The 26,919-nt window shown below is 33.9% G+C and overlaps 1 protein-coding gene across 4 annotated transcripts in view; it reads right to left on the reverse strand.

Moving 5' to 3' along the window:
- Positions 1-26,919, reverse strand: part of LOC149799255 (uncharacterized) — a 46,397-nt gene that overhangs the window by 13,619 nt on the left and 5,859 nt on the right. For 2 of the 4 annotated variants that reach the window (XM_089958549.1, XM_089958547.1), the window contains exon 2: positions 19,763-19,883. The exons of 1 other annotated variant lie outside the window; for it this stretch is intronic. The gene's annotated coding sequence lies outside the window, so the exon portion shown is untranslated. Of the gene's footprint in view, positions 1-16,582; positions 16,598-19,760; positions 19,884-26,919 lie in introns of all 4 variants that reach the window. One more of the 4 variants, XM_089958548.1, reaches the window with a different exon arrangement.

A 26,919-nucleotide genomic window follows, 5' to 3' on the forward strand; every position in this document is an offset into this window, starting at 1 on the left:
AAAAGTATGTCTTTTTTTATAAGAGCTTTGTGACCTGCAAAGAGAGAGAGAGAGAGAGAGAGAGAAATGTATAAAAGAGTGCACAAATTAAGTCTGTCTGATTTGAATTTTTAATGTAGTTTTTTTTTAAAAATCAGTCATATCAGCATAATGTATGCAGTGTGACAGTTTATAGTGATGTCTAGCACTGGGGCACCAGGCTGTAGACATGTAGCATGATGTCCCACTCAGCCACATTATCCTGACACCTGGCCAACCAGTCCTAACACTAACCTCTTAATGCTGAGCACCAAGTGAGGCAGCTGTTAGTACCATTTTTATAAGTCTCTGGTATGACTCGGTCAGGGTTTGAACGCATTACCTCCTGCATCTGAGGTGTACACTCTAACCATTAGGCCACCAGAGCGGTCACCACAAATTAATAAAGCTTCTTTATTATTTAATGAAAATGTATCTGAACAACATACACTGCTTCATCCCGTCATATGATAATATCCTCATCTCAAGAAACATTTAAGGAATGAGATACTTTTATAACTTTATAAACATAAAGTTTAAATATGCCATAAAATTCATAAAGTTCCTATGCCAAATTTTTCTCTGGTTTCTTCAACATAGGTTTCAGCACCAATTTATACTCACTGATCAAATTAATTTTATCCTCTAAAGATACTTCAAATGTTTAGCTGGTTTGGGTATAGACATTAATAATTTACGTCATTATCTGGCTATTTCATGGTGCAAAGACAGGACTGGCCAATGGTCAGACTTAATTTACATCAGCATGCCTCAAATACAGTTTTAACCTTGTGTGTCCTTGTCACATTTTATCATCAATAACAGCAGTGTTTGCTAATCATAAATAATCTGAACCAGTGTGTCACAGTAATTTAGTAGCTAAAACATATTTCCAAGTTTGAAGTGAGTTTCATTTTTATGGGGTTTATTTAAGTGTAACATTTTGTTGGGGGTTGGGCTGGGTTGAAAATTGATTTGCTTTTCAGAGTAGAGTGAATTCTAAAATATGGCTGGCTCAGATTTTTGGCTTTTACTGTATTAGAAAAAGTGTAGAAATCTTATCAGTGCAATACTAACTCATTACAATGGGTGTGTAAATCTTCATCAATGAGAACAAAAATCATATTACAAAAGGCAAGGAAACCTTCATTAGAGAGTTATTCAACTCATAGGACAAAGAGTCGGACTGGACAATACAACAGAAGAAATAAAACAATTTCATAAAAGCAATAACCTACCGGGTTTTGGTGATTACATTATTTGACTGTGTGATCTAGTAATCTAAATTATGGTCAATATTTTATATTTAAAAAGGCCCAACATAAATATATAACACTGACTAATAATAGAAATCTTATTACAAAATTTTCAAAATTTCGCTATTTGAAAAGTGACAATTTAAAATGATCTGAACTGATAAACTGTGAATATAAAAATCCATCATCTGAATGTATAACACTAAGATTAAAGTAATACTTTAATTTCTTTGTCTTCCTGAATTTCATTAACCATGTGTATCTTCACTGAGCCTGTTATGGATGAGATCAACAAACTAACTGTTCACTGCATATCAGATTCTGCATTTACTTGAAAAACCTCCCTCCATGTACTGAATCATTCAACTAGATCTCATGTGTGGCTTCATATGACCTCTGCCAAATGATACTCCAGTTTAAAAAAATGGAGTTTTCCTTGTAACGCCAGAATAAGGCCTTCTCCATAGTGATTTGATTGGCTCATGAGATTAGAAATGTAATACATCATTTGATGATAAGATGATGTTATTTTTTATGTAAACTTTTGACACTTTCAGTGTTTGACTGAGACCTACCCCCTGCATTCAAGATCTGTGTAATGTATAACATTTGATGATATCCTTTCCAGCTTACAATGGAATTTTGGCTTGAATGACCACGGAAAGCATGTCTCAATAAGTTCTGAGATAGTGAGAACTGACTTTTGTATTTTTTTGCTTGTACACTGTATAAAGTTTGACCAAAGCACCTTCTATCTGTTACAGCAATTATGATGCATACTGACCGATCCTCATATAGGAGAGATCTAACGAAGCCATGTGAGCATCTGGCTGCATGAGGCTAACTATCTTATTTGTTTGAAATACCTTCATTTGGACTACCTTCATTCTGAATACCTGTTACAACTTGACTGTTAAAAAACACGGCTGTGTCTTAATTCGCAAAAGTTTCCAAAAAACATTTTTATTCTAACTTCATGACCATGTCCTTTTGAAAGGGAACATGTCCCTAAGTAATCTGAACATACTCAAAAGGTAAATTGTAATCATTTTTATTTAGTTATTTGCACTGTAAGTTACAGCACCACAAAACTTGAGGTACCTTATATCCTCACTTAAAAGATCAGTCCAACAGAACCAGATCCTCTGTCAGATCTGGGTCAATGCAGTTTATTAGGAGTAATCAGCAGAACAAACAACACAGATCCTGATCTGCAGTTGCATTATGCTACAGCAGATCAGGATCTTTGCTGTCTGTACTTTGACGACTCATAAGTGAGTAAATGTGGTAAGTTAAGTAAAACTTGGCCCAGTCAGGTGATTGCAGCAATAAACAGTACTGTACAATTTAATGTTGAATATAAAGTTTCATTTTTGACTGGGTTAGTTAGTCATCCAGGCAATGAAGAAAGAGGTCAAGGTAAGCAACAGTCACAGGCACCGTGTTCACACCGAAATTAACATTTACACCTTTATTTGTTGACTATAGCATAATCTAATGTTATCTATGCCTCAATCAGTATCTCTTTATTGGACATTAAGGTACTTTAATTTAAAAAAATTTTTTAAAAAAACTACTTGTAAAGCATAAGATTTTACAGTCAGCAATACCAACAAAAGGCATTTTTATCAAAACAACTGCCACCAACTGTAATCAGTTACCAATGACACCTTTGGAAATTGCCAGTGTGAATTTTAAAAGTGTTTCAGAAATCATGTGTGAACTTTGAAATCTATTTGGATATTAAACAGATAATATTTGATGATTATGACTCACTTCGTCTCGATTTCTAAAATAAATTATATGGTAGGTTCTAAAATGAGGTTTCTTGAACATTGGTTCAGTGGATTTATTATACTTTACCATTATTACCATCTGGTTTAAGGGTGTAAACCTACTTCTGAGTCCTTCTTAATTACCAAAAGTATAATCTTTCTGATTTTTGGAAAGTAGGTGTTTAGAAAAGAAGTTTCTTGAATGCTACTTGTTTGGGGGGGGGAAGGCAAATTTATTTTAATGTACCAACTATTTATAGTTCTGGATTGTAAATTTAGAATAGTACTATCTTTGACCATGCACAATAAAAGAACACAGAAAATGTATATCTACTCAGGAAAAGCTGATATAGCAAAATGAACAGCTGATGATATGGCACATTGAACAGCAAGTGATCTACACAATGAACAGCTGATGATATGGCAAGTGAACAGCAAATGATATAGCACAATGAACAGAAATGATATAGCACATTGAACAGAAATGATATAGCACAATGAACAGCAAATGATATAGCACATTGAACAGCAAGTGATCTACACACTGAACAGCTGATGATATAGCACAATGAACAGCAAATGATATAGCACACTGAACAGAAATGATATAGCACAATGAACAAAAATGATATAGTACAATGAACAGCTGATGATATAGCACATTGAACAGCAAATGATATAGCACACTGAACAGCTGAAGATATAGCACAATGATATATCACACTAAACAGCTGATCATATAGCACAATGAACAGCAAATGATATAGCACACTAAACAGCTGATCATATAGCACAATGAACAGAACATGATATATCACACTGAACAGCTGATGATATAGCACAATGAACAGAACATGATATATCACACTGAACAGCTGATGATATAGTACAATGAACAGCACATGATATATCACACTGAACAGCTGATGATATAGTACAATGAACAGGAAATCAGCAAAGCATCAACTTCATGTGCAAATCACAACAGACGATAAATACAAGTTTTTATACAACATAAATAATGGCATTGTGCTACAGAGTTTTTGAATGGTAATATAAATATTTCAGAATTTTAACAAAAAAGCAAACATCTCCATAATATGTTGTTCTTCTTGTTGTTTTGAGTTTACTGCCTTTTTTGGTGCATGAAAGGCTATACATGGCAGAAAGTATAAATGGTAGAGGAAAAACCTAGAAAAAGCCTGCTAAGAACTGTCAACCTGTTGGAAACTACTGGCAAGCTTTTCGAACATATCCACTGCGGCTGAGGACAAGACTCGAACCCACTCAGATACAGGTGAGATTGCAGTGGTCAGTAAAGGCTTTTGACAACTTGGCCACACAGGGCCCACTCTGTAATATGTATTTGTTTACAAATTTGAATTTGATAAAAGTATGGTCAAAGCTGTGTTACAACCAAAAACAAAATTACATCCAACAGAATACAAGTGTTTGATCGGCCAATTTCAAACATCAAAAAGATATCCTGATACATTTAAGAAAAGCTTCAGGTTTACAGATTACATTTTATGATCACATCATCAGGATAAGTAACAACAACTCAGACAGCAGGATGGTCAAGACAACGCAGTATGAAGGAGGAATGGATCACATATTGGATGTGAATTTCAATAAGATTCAGACTGCATTTGAATTAAATTATTTCTGCTCCGACAATTTCATGACTAAGGGAGTAGTATTTGACTTAATGTAAGATTAGGGAGCTCTAACATACAATTTGCAGTGACGGCATAATTAGGAGACATTTATGTGGATTAAGTGTACTCCTGAGACCTCAGTTCTTGTGGATTTCATAGCTGTTACTCATGATCCATTAGAGGATGCAGTGTAAAATGATCTGTAAAGACTTATGAATTCCCTGACCCATTAGAGGCATATGAACCAATTTAACTAACAACATCATTTTTACAGAACCATGCAAAATGAGACCCATGAAAATCAGTGAAATGGTAGTATCTACTGATAAGCAAGTTTTTATTTCTTACTAATAGTACTATATGTTATATAGGTCATGAAATTTGTATAAAGTATATTTCATTTAGCATTATTCAAAAGACTTTTGTGAATGGAATATGAAACAAACATTGAACGAAGAATGTAACCTAGCATAAATGGAATATGGAACATACCATCAATCAAATATACAAAATACTGTGAATGGGATATGTAACATACCAGGAATAGAGTGTGTAACATACAGTCTATGGAATATGTAACTTACAATGAAGAGCTTGTAACTACTGTGACTGAAATATGTAACATACCATGAATGGAATACGGAATATATGTGAATGGAATCATTTATATACTGTAACAAACAGTGAATTGAATATATATAACAGTCTGTGAACAGTTTGGTTTTGTGGGGTTCAACACCATTTTTCAGTATATGATAGGCTATAGATGGCAGTCAGTATATTTGGTGTGTTACAGTAACAGGGGGCGCTCACCAGTTAATATGTACTTTTGAGAGAGTGACATATGTAAGGTGAAGTAGTTCGCATTTAAAACATGCATAATGGAGAGAATCTTGGCCTACCTCTATGCTACATTAATGTAATGTGGATGATATTTCTTTGGATATTGTACTTTTGGAAATTTTACAATTTAAGCACACTGCTAACTAAAATGACTGCTCCCTTCTGTTAAAAAGTCAGCCTGAATTAGTCTAAAGTAAATACATAGCAGCTATTAAAATACGGAAAATGAATTTTGCCAGACAAGACAATACCAGCTTCTGAAAGTGCAATGAATGAATTACCAAATATATAAAATGTAAAAAAAGTTATCGGCTCTTTTTTTATACAATTTACCTCTGAAGTTCAGGAAGTGAAAATGACCAAGTAGAGCTAGCACTTTTTTGAAAGGTGCACATCTGAAGTAAGGCCAAGTTGTATACTCTATAACCCATAGTACACCCATCAATCATACAACAAAATAAAGGGAATTAAAGGTTCTTTGAATTAAACCTAAGATATACACGGTCTTTTTTAAATAGCCAGTATAACCAGTGAGGAAAGCTGGGGAAATTCTTTTTCTTTAAAATCCTAACCCTATGCAAAATATGAAACTGTACAGCGCCACCTTAAAGCAAATATAAAAATGTTTGCAATTATTTTTTTTATTTTCATATAATTATGTATGATGTTCTGAATAAAATGGTACATTCATATTGATGTTAAGCATGAAAATAAGCTAATTATGCTTATTTTGCTCTTGCTTACATAATTTGCCATGAGGCATGTTTGTGTGAGTAGTGACCTTAATTATGGGGAAATTAGAAGTCTTAGAATATAGGAATAGAGTCAACTTAAATTTAAAACTGTTGCAATAAGTAAAAGAAATATATGGTCAAAATGTTTCTTTTCATTTATTTGCAAAGAAATAAAAAAAATAAACGATGAGAAAGTGAATTTGCTTCTTTCATATTAAACAATATGCAAATATTTTACACTTTGACCTTTGACCTTTATGAAGCTGATGAGTTACCTCCCTTTTCAAATTGTAAAATTCATTGTTGATATCTCAGAAATAATTCTGGCTAGTTTCATGTCCCTGTCATTCAGCATAACATTGGTTGCTATGTTTACAAAATGTAATGAGCATTCTTAAAATAGCTCACTTTTTATCATGGGGGGGACTGGACTTGTTAGAGACTTTGGCACTCATAAATACTGTTCTGTGAGGGGAAAGGCAGGAGAATTATTCAAAAGGATTGTTTTGATGCTTGCGACTTAAATGTTTCAGCCATATAAATATAATTAAATCATACAATAATAATACCTGTATTTTCTTTATGGGGGTGCTCACCAGTTAATATGTACTTATGTATGTACTTATGTATGTAAGGTGAATTAGTTCGCATTTAAAACATGCACAGTGGAGAGAATCTTGGCCTACCTCTATGCTACATTAATGTAATGTGGATGATATTTCTTTGAATATTGTACTTTTGGAAATTTTACACGATTTAAGCACACTGCTAACTAAAATGACTGCTCCCTTGTGTTAAAAAATCAGCCTGAATTAGTCTAAAGTACACTATACATAGCAGCTATTAAAATACGGAAAATGAATTTTGCCAGACAAGACAATACCAGCTTCTGAAAGTGCAATAAATGAATTACCAAATATATAAAATGTAAAAAAACGTTATCAGCTCTTTTTTATACAATTTACCTCTGAAGTTCAGGAAGTGAAAATGACCAAGTAGAGCTAGCACTTTTTTGAAAGGTGCACATCTGAAGTAAGGCCAAGCTGTGTACTCTGTAACCCAAAGTACACCCATCAATCATACACCAAAATAAAGGGAATTAAAGGTCCTTTGAATTAAACCTAAGATATACAAGGTCTTTTTTAAATAGCCAGTATAACCAGTGAGGAAAGCTGGGGAAATTCTTTTTCTTTAAAATCCTAACCCTATGCAAAATATGAAACTGTAGAGCACCACCACAGAAAAGAAGCAAAACCATCAAGTTTTGTAAAACTTAACAAACAATATAATTATTAAAGTGATAAATGAAACATGTGAGAAGAGCTTACAGCATAATGAAGTGAATCCAAATGAGTCATTATAAAGGTCCTAAATGAATGAAAAGTCCCTTAACATCTTCAATACTGGAAATGTATTGGTCCTCCAAGAACTGGGACATTGTCAAGATGGTGTTGTCCAGAATTCCTTCAAATAATGTATAACAGTTCCAGAATAAAATTACTGTCAAAATAATAAGCACTTTGTATTTCCAATGGACAGTCCAAACAAATGTTTTTCCTCTCAAAAAATATGAAAATACGATATAAAATATGTCTGCAGACTTACAACATGAACACAATAAGTGCAAATAACTCAAAAAATCTAACTGAAACCAAATACTTAATTTTTGCCTTATATACACTGTATGTTGCAACTTTACTTCACAATTGACCCCATGTGACAACATACACCATTGATTTTTGATGAACTAAGCATATTCAGATGCAACCAATGGGAAAATACAGAATTATTCCTGAAACTTCCATATCCTATCAGTCACTTTTCAGAGAAACTATGCCATTGCTACCATGTTATGTCTTATTATTAAGATTATTATTACTACTTGTAAACATGTATGTAAACATCTATTTATAGATCCTATGTAATTTGCATTCTTAACAGATTCAAATCATGTGCGCAATTTATAAAAAGAAATATTCTATACCATTTACAACTATGAATAAAAATTACAAATTAAATAAAATCATGTACCTGGAGTTAAAAAAATATAGATATACATAACAGGTGGAGGAAGAAACCAGGAAGAAAGTGACCAACAAGAAACTATTAGCAATCTTCCTCACATACCAGCATTGGTCAAGTTGTTACCTGAACCCATCTGGACAGAGGACTGATGTGCCTGTGAACAGAATATGTAATACTAGTGTACTGTGAATAGAATAAGTACTACTAGTATACTGTGAACAGAATATATAATACTAGTATATTGTGTATAGAATATGTAATACTAGTATACTGTGAATAGAATCTGTAATACTAGTACATGTATACTGTGAATGGAATATGTAACATACCATGAGTTCATTTATTTTCATGGGTATACATTCATGTGGTTGTATTAAAAGTGAAACTTTCTGTGCTGAATTATATGGGTTAGGGAAGGGCTTCTGTTGTTTACCACAGAAGAATCAGTGCTTATGTTACGTATCATTCAGGTGAGTTAGCATATGCAACTATCTGCATGTAACAGCACTACTGGGGCTTCAAGTTTCTAATTTGTGGTTTGCAACAACCACAAAACCCCAGAATAAAAATGAATTTCTAATTTCCTTTACAATATACACCCTATATTTAAATCAACTAAAATTGGTAATACCAGTTAAGACCCTGCATTACAAGAAAAAACTGGTTTCTATGTACTCTTATACAGGTGCCATCATCATTCTGACACAGATGCCCTTGGCACTCTTATACATCCTTGAAAGTGTATATGTTGAATACAATTTCCTCTCTCTACAAGCACACTGAATCATTTAAGCAGCATATGTCAGACAAATAGAATCTTTTTCCAAAACAGCACAATATTTATCAGTCATCTCTGTAAGTAATATTCTTGTATGATTGATCATAAAGATTACTGGCCAATGTATATCAATGAAGTCAGTATCTGGCCTAGTTATGCAGTCTTTCATTAAACTTACTGTGAAAGATAATTATTTTCTTCTCAGGCATACCACAAATGTGACTTCTGACCATTAGACCCCTTAATCTACAGGTCTCTTTATTAACCTGCATGTCACTTAGTTTGGTCAAAGAACTTACACTACAACAAAAAGTTTTTATGCAAAACTCAGCTATTTTGGAACCAGAATGATATTACCCTGACCTTTTTTGCCCCAAAATCAACAGGCCATTTCCTTACTCTATGTGCAAGCCATCCAAAAAGTGATATAGAACTAACATCATCATGCAGATAAGATGTATTATTCTTTGTGACTCGCTGTGACCATGACTTTACACCTTTTGCCCAAAAATTGATAAACTTCTTCCTTAAGCCAAGTGCAAGTCATTCACAAAATCCAATGCCTGTTGATAGTTTAGAATGAGTTATTATTCAGCAAACCATTTTTCGTCTTCAGTCACAGTGACCTTGACCTTTGATGCTGAAAACCAGGGGCACGAGCTAAGGGTGACCCCTCTCTTGCAGATGTTTAAACAAAAAGGAATCTAACCACAAAGATTAGTGGCTTCACTGGCTTGGGAGGAGATGCTGCAATGGATAAATAAATGAAAGAACATCATTCATGTAGCACCAGAAATTGTTTTTCAAGGCTTTTTAGAGAGTTTTCAGGTACATCCATGCTGTATCTTTTTATATGACATTTCACTTCCCCATATGTTACTTTGTTTATCATTCCACAATCAGTAGAAAAGAAACAAAACTGTAATTATTTATCAGCAATACACTAAAGCAATATGATGCTACTCCATCTTGTTGTTGTTCTAGGGTTTAACGCCATTTTTCAGCACAAGATAGGCTATACATGGCGGCCAGTATAACTGGTGGCGAAAGAACCCATGAAAATCCAGGGAAGAACCACCGACCCATGAGAAGCTACTGGCAGGCTTTCCCATGTACCCATGCTAGCTGAGCCTTGGACTCGAACCCACGCAGACAGAGGTGAGATGGCAGTGATCCAGAACAGTGAGCGCTTTAGACCACTTGGCCACTCTGGGCCCCCCACTCCATCCTGTAACAACTCATATAGCATTGATACACTCCTATTTATCACATTTCATGTATTTATATGCACCTTAATCACTGTCTTGGAATATATGTGAAAAACAAAATTTCTGAGTTTTAAAATGAGATATATTTTATTAAATTTTAATGTTTTGTATTCTCTATGATGAAATCAAGGACTTCTAGGGAATATTCAAGGAGTTAGTCAAGAAATTCAAGAACATGTCAAGGATAAAGTGAACTAAAATGTGGTTTTTTAAAATATATTTTTAAATTAGCTTTAACAATATGAGTCATATTGCTATGATGTCTGCAGTATGGCAGTTAATAGTGCTGTCTAGCAATGAGTCATCATGCTGCAGACATGCGGCATCATGTCCCACCCAGTCATATTATCCTGACACCAGACTGACCAGTCCTAACACTAACCTCTTAATGCTGAGTGCCAAGCAAGGCAGTTGCAAGTACCATTTTTATATGTCTTTGGTATGACTCGGTCGGATTTGAACCCGAGACCTCTCACAAAGATATGGTACAGGCATAGTATTTCTAATTACTTGGTTACAGTAATAAGCTTTCACTGATTTTGACGTGAGAGCCAGTAGTACAAGGTATGGTACAGGCATAGTTTCTGTATTGATAATTACTTCATTATAGTCAAATGCTTTCAGCAATCTGATTAAAATCATATGTTTACTGTCCTACATGAAGAGCTGACAGTGACCGCATATGTTATTACCATAACTGCTCATTTTATTAGACAATCATATGAATTATTATATCTTTGCAGTTGGGAGACTGAATAGAATGGTTGAAGAGCATTAATGTGTGCTGAAAATGATTTGATTCACTTTCAGATTTATAAAAGTTGCTTTTCCACTGGCTAATTCAAAGGTCACCAGAACATGACCCATAAGCAGTCACTGTCAGATCTTCCTCTAGGAGAGTGGAGATCTGATTTTAATCAGACTGAAGCTCTGAGTGACCTTGATGGGATGGCCATTTGTACAAAGTATGATATAGACATAGGGAAGATAATGACTGTTTGGATGTGGAACATACCATCTGCTTCTAGAGGACACTGTACCACATGCAATGTCATCTATTTACTCACCTGCATGAATTATATGTAGGTGAGACAAAAAGTGAATTCCAAGTGAGAATCAAAGAGCACTTGCGGGGTATCTGTATCATAAAGATTCTCCGGTGTCTAAGCATTTTAATTTACCTGACTAAAACAGAGACAGTGTTAAATATCAGATAACAGAAATTATTAAATCTGATCAGTAGCACTATTTTTAGATAGAACTTTATTGGCTATACCAATTACATACTCTACAGCCGGTAGGGATTAGCATCCTGGTCTAAATTGGAGTACTGGCATTTTTAGCTTAATTTATGGTATATGCATAGTGTATGTATTGATAATTTCTTGGTAAAGGCCCTAGGCTTGGAGTGACCTTGATGGGAGGGACAGTAGTCATGAAGTATGTACAGTCATAGTTTATGCATTGCTAATTACTTGATTCAAGTCATTAGCTTTGAGTGACCTTGATGTGAGAGCCAATATTAAAAGGTATGGTACAGGCATAGTTTCTGTATTGATAATTACCTTGATTTGCCTCTACAGATAAGGACTAACAAGAAATGCAAGCAGCATGAGGTCAATTCATCAAATTCCTATATGTATTCACATGTACAACAGATTCAGCCCCTTGAGTATAACAGGACACAATAATACTGAAAGTTTACAACTGAATAAACATATTAATTCCTACTTTCAACTGCAATGAGTAGGTCAGGATGTGTATGTGTATATATCATGGAAAATGCTATGTGGTCATAAACACATATACTTAACGCATGTTAGACAGGCATACAAATATAGGCTACAGTGACTTTATTTGGTTGCATGGGTGTAGTGCTAATAGAGATCAAATTTAATGAGTGAAACATACCAGAAAAAATAACTTCAAATGTAAAATGTAAATGAAAGTTATTTAAGTATGTAACATACTAGTAAGTCATACAAGTCCTCTTTTAGCCAAAAAAGGATGCAGTGTTGAGCTGGTTGCTACAAAAATATTTGTACAGCTATATTTCTGAATGCACTGTGATATGTATCATGATATGATGCAATTATATTAGGGACCAACAATTTAATGTTCTGGAGCAGAGATCTGAAACTTTTTGTTTAATTTCTACCTGTCAATAGTTTTAAAAATATTTTGATCAGATTTATAGTAAAATAATACCATATCATATTCATGATATTATTTGGAAAAAATATAAATTATCTTCTGAAAAAGAAGAAATAATATTTCAGCTCAAAAGGAAAATCATGGTCCTAGCCTCCACCCCGAAAAATGTAATGACCAACACCTTATAGGACAGGAATTTGCTATAAGTAGGACAGGAATTTGCTATAAGTAACTGTTGTATAAGTTGCAATCTAAAAGCTGTAACTAAAGTGTGAAGATTAAGTTTACACTATAGCTGATACTGTTAAAGACATTGTGTTGACAATCAGAAGCCTGTTGATAAAAATTGAAAGTGTTGATACTGAAGCCAACAATTTACTAGCCACACTATTGGTATAATAGGGACAACACATTAAACATGAAACAAACTTACTCAACAAATGAGAAAACATTTAGAAGACATGAAAAATTGATGTAAAGTTCAGACAGGAAACAAATGCACTCCTCAAAATTGTAGGATATATATATCACTCTCTCTCCTATTTATTAAGTCACTGTGCATACCAGCTTCATCTGAAAAGTCATTGTCAAATATTATGTCCATGATATTGTTATCCACCTCAACTAACTATAATTTCTCGGCCTGTATACCATGAAATGCACATAAACAACTTGTTGCTCCTTAAGGTACTCACCCATTATCTGCTGTGACAAAAATGTCCAATCTAATCAATTTGACTGCATTTCTTAAAAGTACAAAATGTGTGTTGGCATTTTTTAATACTTTAGAAAGTACAGCAATAAATCAATCCAGATAAATGGACCACTACTAAATATTTCAAGTTCTAACACAGACCAGGCTGTGTGTGCAAAATGGAATTCTATATGTGCAATAAGGAATGACAGATTGAATATCTCTACATTCTCTCTGTGTTGGATAGCAGAAAGATTAGTCTTCACCCTCCTTGATTTATCTGCAACATTTGACACAATAGACCATGATATATTACTTCACTGTCTCCAGCATGTATTTGGCATTCATGATACAGTCTTACTGTGGTTCAAGTCCTACTTGGTCAACAGGACACAAATTGTATCTGCAAATGGAATACACTCCAGTCCAGTTGATCTATGTTGTGGTGTTCCATAGAGGTCTGTTCTTGGACATGTTCTCTTCATTCTGTACACTCAGTCGCTCTCAAGTACCACAGATCATCATCCAGTGTCTCACCAACTGTACGCTGATGACACCCAAACATACAATCTAGCAACCCAACTCAAGTCGATGCTACCATCCAAGGTGTAGAGAGGTGCATTTCTGATGTGAAATCATGGATGACATGTAACAAGCTGCAGATGAATGATGATAAAACTGAGGCCATTCTGATCACAACACAAAGACTTTCTCATTCACATCCTTTGCCTCAAACAATAAATATCAGCAACACCAGCATTAAATTCACACAATCAGTACGAAACCTAGGTGTTACTCTGGACAGTACTCTCACATTGCACCAACATGTCATGAACATATGCAAGGCTACATATCTTGAGCTGAGATGCATCAGCTCAATTCACAAATATCTTTCAGGCGATGCCACTAAAACACTTGTGTGTTCATTTGCACTTTCAAGACTGGACTATTGTAACTCAATTCTGTCTGGTTCATCTCAATATCTACTCCAGAAACTTCAAAAAGTTCAAAACACAGCAGCTCGGATCAGATCAGAGCACACCTCCCCGTTGCTCTGTACCCTACACTGGCTATCCATTCAATCCAGAATCAAACATAAAATTTGTTCTCTGTTCTACGTTTCACTGTCGGACTCTAGTCCAACATACCTCTCTGATATCACCCATGTGTACACACCAGCAAGATACTTAAGCTCCTCTTCTGACAATTGTATACTCATTATTCGCACTATGAAAACAAGGTCATATGGACAGCGTTCTTTTGCATACCAAGGCCCAGCAACGTGGAGTGAATTGCCCCCTGAACTTAGACACAAAGACACACTGATCACATTCAAGAGGGCTCTCAAAACTCACTTATTTCGACTGCAAGAACAAACTTAAAGACCTAAATAATGTTTCCTACCTGAAATATTCTCAGCATGTTTTATATTTTTTAATGTTTTTCTAATTTTCATGATGTTTGTTTTTGTAATAATTTTTGTAATAATATTATTATGTGTTTTTTATCTTATAGATGTTGTCTAATGTTGTAAAGCGCTTAGAGCTTCTAAAGATTAGGCGCTATACAAAGTCCTCATTATTATTATTATTATTATTACCACACACCAGGACAGCCATGTAATATTAACTGGGTACATAATAAAATTATATTTGTAACATTCACCATTAATCTGTGACAGATATAACCATTTTGTAAAAAGTTAAATTGTTGAGCTACTAGTTGTGAATAGATAAATTAAACACGATGTTAATATTATTACCTCAAGTCAGTTCCTCTGGGATTTCCATGCATTATTTACTGACAGAAACTACTGATGCACCAGAACAGTGAAAAAGTACAATGGTACAAACCACCAGAACAGTGAAAAAGTAAAGTGGTACAAACCACCAGAACAGTGAAAAAGTACAATGGTACAAACCACTAGAACACTGAAAAAGTACAATGGTACAAACCACTAGAACACTGAAAACATACAATGGTACAAATCACCAGGAACAGTGAAAAAGTACAGGGTACAAACCAGCAGAACAGTAAAAAGTACAGTGGTACAAAGAACCAGAACTGTGAAAAGATACAGTGGTACAAACCACCAGGAAAAAAGATAATGCAGTAAACATGTATACCGGTAATACTATGCAAAGCTAATGAAGCACATACCAAAATGCATCCATATACCAAGATTCATGATTTTAGGTAGGATAGTATGCATTAGGCATACCAAAAATTGGGTGATCATTTGCCAAACCCAAAAACAAAGAAAGGCAGTGAAAGTCAATCTAAGTCATGCTGAGCTCCTTTCACTGTAAGGGTGTGTTAGTGAAAGTGATGCACATCATTATCCATTTCACATGAACAGTGCTGAATACATTAACATAAACAGAAAGTTCACCCAAGTCAGTGAAGTACAAAATATGGGCCATGATGACCTTTATTGTATCAAAGGAGTTCAGCTCATCAAGATGCATTCCATAACCAACCTATGATTTCACAGAGGACAGTATAAAGCGTGCAAAAAAATCTATGTGGTAATGAGCTAAATGCACCTCAGCTAGTAAAAATGTGAAATCTAGGTCATAGTGGGCTTCTTTGCATGAGGTACTGCATCACTTATACAAACATCTAGTATCATACCATATATGGAAAACTATGAAATGTAGGTCACAGTGACCAGTTTTGTTGTAAGACTGATATTAAGAGATGCATACAATTATTTAAGTTTTTTTATTCTGGTAAAAATATCATTAATATGAATAGAACTTGAAAAATAAACTGAAAACATGAAATTAAACCAAATCTGTTAAATATGAAATGTGTATCAGTTACCAACTTTGTGATGAGGGGGTGGCATTCATGACGATGCGTCCACTTAGCAAGTTTCATGACTGCAGATGTAACAATATTTCTACAGTGCATAAAAAAACTGAGCTAAAAAAAATCTTAACCAAGAATGTACAACTAATATACAAACTTAGTCCCCTCCCAATGGGGTAGGTACTATGAAACCCACATCACAGTATTGCCCAGGAAGAAAATGAAGTTGAGATTCATTTAGATGGTACAGATGCAACACAATAAATATTCTGAACAACAATGTCCTGAAATCTGTGTTCAGGTTCAATTCTACATTAAGAATGGACCACTAACAGTATGAATGTCTGTATGTTATGAAATTAAATACTTCTCAATGGGATATTAACAAGATCCAATCACACACTTTCATCTACAGTAAAGACTGATTGTAATGTATCAAAGGGGACTGGGATATTAAAATATTTTAACAGATAAATATTATCCAAATTTGTGTTTTTTTTAAATATTTTGTTCTTGGTCATGCTGATGAGATTTGATATACATGTGGTAAACAATTTATACTTACATGATTTCTGTCAGAACTTGCATGAAATGGTAATGAAAATTTAACAAAACAGCACGTATTTTATATAAATATGTTACTGTATCATGAAGAAGATAATATAAACCAGTAAGCTATACCCCCTGATGAGAGTGTCAAGTGAATTATAAATAACTTTTATGCAAAAATGTCTTGCTCAATAATTTAATGATTGCTAAATTAGTCCTTTAATTATACAGATGGAAAAACAATTGTTCATAACCATGTTTTCCTTTAATCTGAGATTTGTTGATGATAAGTTTTTCAATGACTTGGAAATTCTGTGTCTAAAAATACATTTTCTTTATTTCTGACCAGCAAATTTCTAACCATTTTCACAGCAAACAATATTCAAAATGAACATGGAAAGATTTACTTCAAGTAGACTGTGCTACTGTCCTTTTCCTTTGCCTACATGATACCTGTACAATACATAAAAAAGACCCAAGAAAAACAAGATTGCTACAGTTTATTATTTTCGAATGACTGAACTGAATACAAGCTAGCAGTGTCACTAGTCTGGATTTATCTGAAGCACACGGTCAATGATCATGGATTGAAAAGATAAGAAGATCAAATATTTAACAAAAACACTGCTGTATTTATTTCCAAAGTAAGCATACAGGAAGAAAAATGGAGACTCAAGTTTGAGAAGAATGGTTAATAAATCACACTAAATCATGGTATGGAAAGCCTACAGCAGGGGAGGTTGATAATGATTATGTGTTTGAAGTTTCACGAATAAACAAGAAATGAGTAAGGATATACTTTTTGACATGTTAGAGGAATGAGGCCCCAAATTTTCATTTCTGGAATGAACGATGCATGTTTGCATGGTTTGTCTGCCACACATAAGTTTCCTCCTTATATATTGCAATTTCTCATAGAGTGAAAACCCTTCAAATGTAAGGACAAAACATTTAGAGTTTTCCTTCTCATGTGGTACATGCTTGTCTTCAAATAAAAGTGATTCTTACTGAATAACTTATTAATTACAGAATGGTGCAATTTCTGACAAGTCAAGCAAAAATTCATGTATCCATCATTTGTGCACCATTTTTTAAATTAGAAATACATGTATATTAAAGCAGAAACTGATTTTCAGGTCATAACATTTTGTATAGGTAAGGCTGGGACTAGAATTACATATGGATTGGTACGTAAGTCCTTTTTGGACATAACATTTTGGACTCCCTGCTGATGTACAAAAGAGGCCCAGAGTCACCACTTGAGACTAAGAACTATCAAAGGTAAAGTGTTATACCAGTAAACAATACTATTTGTCTGTCTCTTGACTGCATATAAAACCTATATAATCCTTATAAGTCAAGTCCAAATGCAAACAACAAAGGCCCTGTTCTGTCATTGCATAATGCACTGGCAGTTCAGGGTCTATGCTATCTCTTCTACTGATTACTCCTAAAAAGCTGCATAGCCCCAGATCTGCCAGTGCATTGTGCAATGGCAAATCAGGGCCTATGCTATGTGTTTGCATTTGGACACGAATTATAAGTGTTTATATATGGTACCTATGAAATGAGGTTTCCGAATGTACCATTTGGTGTTAACTGATTGATGGGACATTCTTTTTTTCCTCATTTTTATTCTGAAATAAAATCTTAAAAGCCAAGTTAAAATGAATTAATGGAAAGTTTAATACTTTCTGTACAGCAATTTCCATTCGAAAATAAATTAGTGACATGAAATCAGATGGTATCAAAATGATCTCCAAATCTTGTGTTGCTGTTCTTTTTAATTTTAAAAAAGTTGAGAAATTAAAATATTCTAACAAAAGTAATATATTTATGTTTTCTAATGCCTGTAGAACACAGCAGCACAAATTTCATTTCTCTATTACAGATACAAAAAAAAATCAAAGTGTTTAGGAAAATGGGCATTGATTGGTGAGCAAATTTTTCAGTCAACTCAAATATACCTTTTTTAAATCAAAATTTAATTATAACCAGTAAATGTGGTTGAAATTGCAATGGTACACAAACATATCTTTTACAAATGTAATGATTCTTGTAGAATACTGGTAAATAAATAAATAAATAAATAAATAAACAAATAAGGACAGTGTGGAAAGCAAATAGGTACTGCAAGGTAATATGTCATGTGCCTGAAAGCTCTTGTGACATGCTGGGAGGAAAATAATATCCCTATATAATTCTAGTCCCAGGGTAATATAGGATAAGGGCTGACAGATAAATATCAGTCAAAATGCTAATATCCAATAATGTAGGATATACTTTCATGTAAATTCACCATTTCCAGCTAGATGTTTGCTTGCAAACACAAATACCTGCACCAAATGGATAAGTGGCTCTAAACAATATGTCAAGGCGACCTACTTTAGGCTTGGTTGAGTTTCTCTCTTTGAGGTACACACCAATCTGAATGAGTGTAGGCAAAATAAGGTTCAAGATACTGGGTGTGTAATAAACAGAAAGCTGACATAAAAAGTCATTCAAGCACAAAAATTATGTTACAACAATGGAGTTTCTGTTTGGTTTAAGGTACTAATCTGAAATGCCTCATTCAAGCCAAGTTTCATGTGCCTAGGGGAAAATGAATCCACAATATAGAGGGCTTAACAAATAGAAAGCTGACAATACAAAAGTCACTAAAATCTGAAAATTAGGTTACAAAGAAATAGTTTTTATAAGGTACAATTACACACCATGATAAAGGTACATGTAAGTTTCCACACTGATATTTTTCATAAGTGTAAGTGAAATAGGGTCTAAGATACATTTCTCCCACCAACAGGGTTTATAAACACTGTCCAAAGCATAAGCAAGGGCACTAGATAGCAAGGGAGACAATATTTGCTTAACACTCTTGTCCTACATAAATATTGGTACACTGTAAAATGAATTTTAATATTGGTTTTTGTCACATTTTTTTAAAACTCAAATACCCATGATATATTGATGGCAGACTTTTATTATAAATTAAGTTTACAAGCAGTACTCATAAACTCGTGCATGAGTCAAGTTTGAGTTATTTCCCTTAGAGCATCAAACCGTGTGTATTCATCGCAAGCAAACACAAATAAACAAAAGTTTTATACCTTGAATTAAACTCATAAGAAAAGGAAGCCAAATGCATTCAAATGGTGTATTCATCAGAAGCAAACACAAATTAACTAAAATTTCATACCTTGAATTACACTCATCAAGAAAGGAAGCCAAATGCATTCAAATGGTAGCACTCATTAATTCTTAAATATACCAATTTTAAATGTTGACACTTCTTTGTTCATAAGGTGGTTGCACTGTTCCTGAAGAGAAAAAATATGTATATTTTATTAGAACTTGCAAGTTTAAATAAAAATCCACAGATTAACAAATTCAAATACCGAGATGTCAGCAATGGGTGATTTTAGCAGGTGTTACTGTGATGTTGGCAACTATCCAATGCTGTAATCAGCTGTAGGCACCTAATGTTGTATCACTGCATTGTATATCAACAGTTCCCAAATAAAACCCAGCTAACCACTTAGTATTTAATTAGCATCTCATGGAAGCACTAATTAGCACTACTGTGACAGTCCACTTATTCATTGCACGTTTCAATCAACTTCTTTAACTGGCATTTATTTTCATATCCTTTTGCCACTATTAGGCATTTACCAACATTTTCAATGATCAGTATTTTCCAGTACTGGTATATTGTGGTTTTTTTGGGAATATTTGTTAAACAACCAATGCTACCATTTTTCATGAATTTCACCATTCTTCAAATCTAACTAAAGTTTTGATGGAGTGTATGTGGGGTGTGTGTGTGTGATTAGGATTTTTAACATAGCTTTAACAATTTTTCAGTCATATCACTATGATGTCTGCAGTGTGGCAGTTTATAGTGATGTCTAGCACCGGGGCATCATGCCACAGACATGTAGCATGATGTCCCACCCAGTCACATTATCCTGACACCAGGCCAACCAATCCTAATACTAACCTCTTAATGCTGAGCGCCTAGCAAGGCAGCTGTTAGTAACATTTTTGTAAATCTTTGATATGACTTAGCCGGATGCTCTAACCTCTAGGCCACCAGAGTGGTTAAAGTTTAAATGGAAAGAAATGATTTGTAAAAAAAAACTATCTGGCATTAAATGTTTTTTTCAAACAAAAATCAGGTTTAAATGACATTTATATATTTGATTTAGAATTAAGAGGTACCACCTCTTCATTCAGTCACCGACGTTGCTCATAATTCCATTCTTTCTCGAGAGTGCTCCTAAAGTAGAGATGGCATACATTAAATAATAATAATAATAATAATAATAATAATAATGAGGACTTTGTATAGCGCCTAATCTTTAGAAGCTCTAAGCGCTTTACAACATTAGACAACACCTATAAGATAAAAAAACATAATAATATTATTACAAAAACAAACACCATGAAATTAGAAAAACATTAAAAAATAAAAAACATGCTGAAAATATTTCAGGTAGGAAACATTATTAGGTCTTTAAGTTTGTTCTTGCAGTCGAAATAAGCGAGTTTTGAGAGCCCTCTTGAATGTGATCACTGTGTCTTTGTGTCTAAGTTCAGTGGGCAATTCATTAAACAAATTTCATTAATGACTAATCTAATAACAAAAACATTAGCACATGGTGGACAAAATGGTTTGATTTCTCTGTTTGATGGAGAAATTGCATGCTGCATCATCTGATGAAATGTTGACATTATCTAGCTTTAATAGAACCTAACCATGTTTAGAACAAATATTTTGAAACTTTTTTATTATTCAGATGATTTGGCATATATGACTCTTTGCATGTAAAAGCAGCACTGGGGCTTTAAAACAAATGCTACAATACATAAAGTTTCTTATTATAATTTGTGAATTTCATGAAGATAATTTAAAATGTCGGCAAACTGTTTTTATGATTAAATTAGCAATATATCCAGCTTAATTTTACCAATCTTAATTGTGACTTTTTTAAGGGAAGCAAACAGAAACAAAATACATGTAAAATAAACTCTACATCTGCTTCCCCGTTATAAACTACTCTGCAAGATATCAGAGCAAAATTGAAGGAATGCTGATGACACAGTCACAAGCATGGATGCTTGGTCACATGGATCATTAATTTGGAATCACAATGATTTTGGATAAGAAAAATTTTGGGATTATATTATTGATACTTCAAAAGACTGTTAGTACATAACTACCCTTTAGGGGACTTGGAATACTACTGGAATTCAGTTGGAACATTACACATTTGGACTAAACTTACAGGGCTATTTGGGATTTCATTCAATTAAATTTTTTCACTTCGCATTTTTTGGAAATAAGTTACTTGTTGAATTTTACAAAATTTGTCAGTGTGTTACTTAATATAAGACAGCAGAGTTGTAACAATGCAAATATTATCTAACTGACCTAGTTTTTGGTATGGTTCATTGTTTTTTGTCAAAATTTATGTACATACCAATTTCATGAGTATTTATTAAATAGGGTCAAAGATAAATAAGCTGAAAATACAAAAGTAACTGAAGTGTGCAAATGAAGTCAAAGAAAAAGTTTTTGTATAGTAGTTAAGTCATTTTCATAGAAATCATACCAGTTTTCACAAGTGCTGGTGAAACTGAGTTCAAGATAATACGTGTGTAATAAAGAAACTGCTGAAAAGAATAAATCATTCAAGCATGTAAATTAGAACCCATCCACATACCAACTTTTGTACTAAGTGTAGTTAAAATTGGGTCAGGATAACATAATGAACTGTTCAGGGGTCAGGATAACATAATCAGCTGTTCAGGGGTCAGGATAACATACTCAGCTGTTCTGGGGTCAGGATATCATAATGAGCTATTCAGGGGTCAGGATAACATAATGAGCTGTTCTGGGGTCAGGATATCATAATGAGCTATTCAGGGGTCAGGATATCATAATGAGCTATTCAGGGGTCAGGATAACATAATGAGCTGTTCTGGGGTCAGGATAACATAATGAGTTGTTCAGGGGTCAGGATAACATAATGAGCTGTTCAGGGGTCAGGATAACATAATGAGCTGTTCAGGGGTCAGGATATCATAATGAGCTATTCAGGGGTCAGGATAACATAATGAGCTGTTCTGGGGTCAGGATAACATAATTAGCTGTTCAGGGTCAGGATAACATTATGAGCTGTTCAGGGGTCAGGATACCAGGTTAAGTGAGCAACTAAGTCACCTAAAAATGTCAACTTCACCTTCTTCTGTTATAAAGGCAAACATAACTCCATCCTGTCATATTTTTAAAGGTACATTTAGTGACCATAAGCTTTGAGATGATCCATCACCTTAGCCAGGTTAATTTTAGTGTTGTGTTGTAGGCAATATGTAGGCTTCCAGCCATCAAATACCTGCTGTTGGTATCAACAGTGCCAATAAGCTCTTGCACATTCACAGGCAAGCATTTTGATGGCTGATAGACCATTAAACCCTTTCACAGAGTAAGTTGACAACAGACCATTAAACCCTTTCACAAAGTAAGTTGACAACTAATAGACCATTAAACCCTTTCACAAAGTAAGTTGACAACTAACAGACCATTAGACCCTTTCACAAAGTAAGTTGACAACTAATAGACCATTAAACCCTTTCACAAAGTAAGTTGACAACTAATAGACCATTAAACCATTTCACAAAGTAAGTTGACAACTAATAGACCATTAAACCCTTTCACAAAGTAAGTTGACAACTAAAAGACCCTTAAACCCTTTCACAAAGTAAGTTGACAACTATAACTGCCTGATCTACACAAGTTATTCCTGTGATGCCCAAGTGTTAGACATCATTTTAAACTGCCACATTGCAGACATCATAGCAATATGACTGAAAAAATTGTTAAAGCTACATAAAAATCCAAATCACAAACACATACACTCTGTCTCACACACACACACACATACAAGAAACCAGGATACAAGTAGGCAGTCTAAAAAGCTGGTGGTCAACATCAAGGGAAAAAACTGAACCAAAGTCTACCATTTCATACATTTTGCCTTGAACCTGTAATTAGGAAAGTGGTCAGAGATTTAAATTCAAGAGTCAATAATTAACAAGGTTTAGAAAACTGCATTACTAATGGTGGTACAATAGATATTTCATTATGTACAGAGACATGCAAACAGAGTAAATGAATATTATATTCCATACGCTTCATTTTGTGGACCATCATATATTTGGGACTAAACATGTGCCATTATTATTATTATTACTGCCATAATACAGAGAGAGAATTGTGTTATTATCTTCATCATTAAATGCTGCTTATGACCAACACAGAACTTTGTAACTATTTTTTGATGAACTACTGTCATGGTTGTTTAGGACTTATAAGAATCCATTTTATTTGCAAATAGCATTTGCAGAAATACAGCTCATGTTCAATTCTCCAAGTTTTATACAAAATCCACTTCTCCCTGCCATTAAATGGATTATTCTAAAATATCAGTGGTATTTCATATTCACTACATACATACTCCACATTGCTGTATACTGCATCAAAGTCTGTGGACAAAAAGGTATGGAATTTTTTTAATAATTATTCTTTCATATACTCCATGCTAAATGGTACATGCTCCTAAACTGAAAAAAATGGGACATTACTATTATCAGCATAATATTTTAGCCACTTCACAATCCGAGTACCACTCCCACACACCTGTACCAATGCAGCATTACCAATAGTCAATAGATGAATAGAATTTTTAAGTCTTTCTCAGCCTTATTTATTGTCTATGGACTGACATCTGAGAAAAGTAATTATTGCCTAGAAAGCTGTATTATCACGGTACTTAATACTGTTATCAGCACATATTAAAACTGTTTTGCTATTACTGCATATTTATAAATTGTAAAGTTTCAATGACTTTCCCTCTCTTTATTCCTATAAAAAGCTTTGTCAATCGAAATGCATAAATGTAGATTAAAAAAAGCATATTGTAGCTGACCCAGATGAATGTACCATGGGAAAACAACTCTACATTATCACAGTATTTGCCTAACTTAGGTATGGTAGCACACACACATTATAATAAACATAAATTGCAAGGCACCTATAAGAAAGAATGTCCAAGCTTGCACTGGCAGAATATTTCCACAAAAAAATAATAGGATACAATGATTAAATCAAACACACAAATGTAATTACAAACTAAAAACAATTTTTTTTATCTTTATGTGAATTTTAAATGCAATGTGAGCAAAGAAATAGACTACATAAAAATTATTAATGATATTATTATTGATATATTACTGATTTAAAGAAAGCTTAATTGTTTTTCTATTTATGTACAATAAGTATCATCAAAAGCAAATTTTGTCACGTTTGGTCCATACTGGAAATCATGGAATGAAATTCCATATGCAATCTTGTAAGGACATGTACGTCGCATCAGTCACAGGAGTCTGATTTTTTATCAATAAAGCACGACGAAATCTCTGACAACATGAAATCACCTTATTGGTACTATAAACTAACACAAGGAGTGCAAGCATGACCAGACCCTCCGCTTGATTCGACTGGCCAAGTGGTCTAAAGCGCTGTCCATTATGGATCACTGCCATCTCACCTCTGTCTGCATGGGTTCGAGTCTCGGATTCAGCCAATGTGGTTATGTGAGAAAGATTGCCAGTAGCTTCTCGTGAGTCAGTGGTTCTTTCCGGGATTTTCCTGGGTTCTTCATCCACCATTAATACTGGCCGCCATGTATAGCCTATCGTGTGCTGAAAAATGGTGCGAACCCTACAACTACAACTACTTGATTCGACTTTCCTCACATATATTTTATTGCTTTAAAATTGCAAGAAGACTGAAAAACTGCACATATCCATTCAAAAGACAGTAACATATAATAGCTCTGGGACGACCAATGCATGAATCCAATCCAGCAAATTAACCTTTATTTTCACCATTATGGTCACAAACCCTTTCTACACAAATCCATCAGACAGACGTAGCCCTTTCTATCAGTTTCTACCTTGCAGTAAGGATGCATTAAGGTCTAACAATCGTACTGAACACAGCGCAGAATCTGTGTTGTTTTTTAATTCTAGGGAAATATAATATTGTGGAATCAATCAATTAGTTGAATTTGCTCAGAATAATGAATGCAGCATGAAAATGTTATTTACAGTATTATATTACTACTATTTACAAAAGTTGTAAAGAAAATAATCTCACTCTGCACACACGTACATACATACATAGACATGCATGCATCCATACACACACACACACACACACACACACATACATACATACAGTTGCAAAAAGCATTTAGACTGTCCTCACATTGTATTCACATTAATCATGATAATTTTAGTATTTTGTGTTACCTGCCTCATCTCTCTGTTTGTCTCTCCCTATCACATACACACATCACCATTATCATCAATAGTTAATCAGAGGTATAAGGTATTAGTTCTCCTTTCCTCCTGGTTTTTTTCTCTCTCTCTATCATCATCATCATTATAAATAGTACATCTCTCAAGTATTATATTCTCTTCTTCAATATTAATTTCTGTTATGAAAAAAACTCAGTACAAACAACAAATCATATTACCAGGTAGCAACTTCTAGAAAGTCGATCAAACACATTTTTAAATCAACCGGGTCCAGCATCAGTCTAGGCTTTAATATTTGAAGTGTGATGACATCATCAACCATTATTTCTACGATATGAACTTTCAACTTGTACGGTTTACCCGTAATTTGTACGTTTTTTTTCTTTTTCATCAGCATATGGTCATACAATCATTTTGTACGTTTTTTCGAGAAAAAAAAATTAATGTAAATTTATTTATTTTTTCCATTTTGTGTGCATCCAGGATTCTTTGCAACTTCTTTTTAGCACGAGATATTCAGTGAGACTATGGTGTCCCAAAACAACCAATCAAATCATACTCAAAACCGCACTTTTCCTTTGATCATGAAATGAGTTTCATTCATGGTTCAACTCCAGTGTGTGAAGATCTTGTCGTTTATCACTCGGAGAATAGACGCTCACTCGGATTTCTAATATTGACTAACTACCTGTGTAGTATAATGTTTTCTCATATATTTTATATTATACATTATTATTTTATTATTTATACTTATTACTATCAAATGCATAAAGTTTGCATCAATTTTCATACTTTACTTAGTGTGACAATCAAATTGGTGTTACTGTAATTCGTCCGACTTTTCTGTGTGGAGATAAAGTTGATTTATTAAAAAATCTAACAATATACAAGTTAAAAATAAATGCTCTACTGATTTTAGCACCGGCATTTTATCGTGCTGTTATAGTTTTGAGTTAAGTTTGTCAGATA

Source organism: Sinohyriopsis cumingii, chromosome 5 (genome assembly GCF_028554795.1).
Source record: "Sinohyriopsis cumingii isolate HCF-2022 chromosome 5, ASM2855479v2, whole genome shotgun sequence".
NCBI lineage: Eukaryota > Metazoa > Mollusca > Bivalvia > Unionida > Unionidae > Sinohyriopsis > Sinohyriopsis cumingii.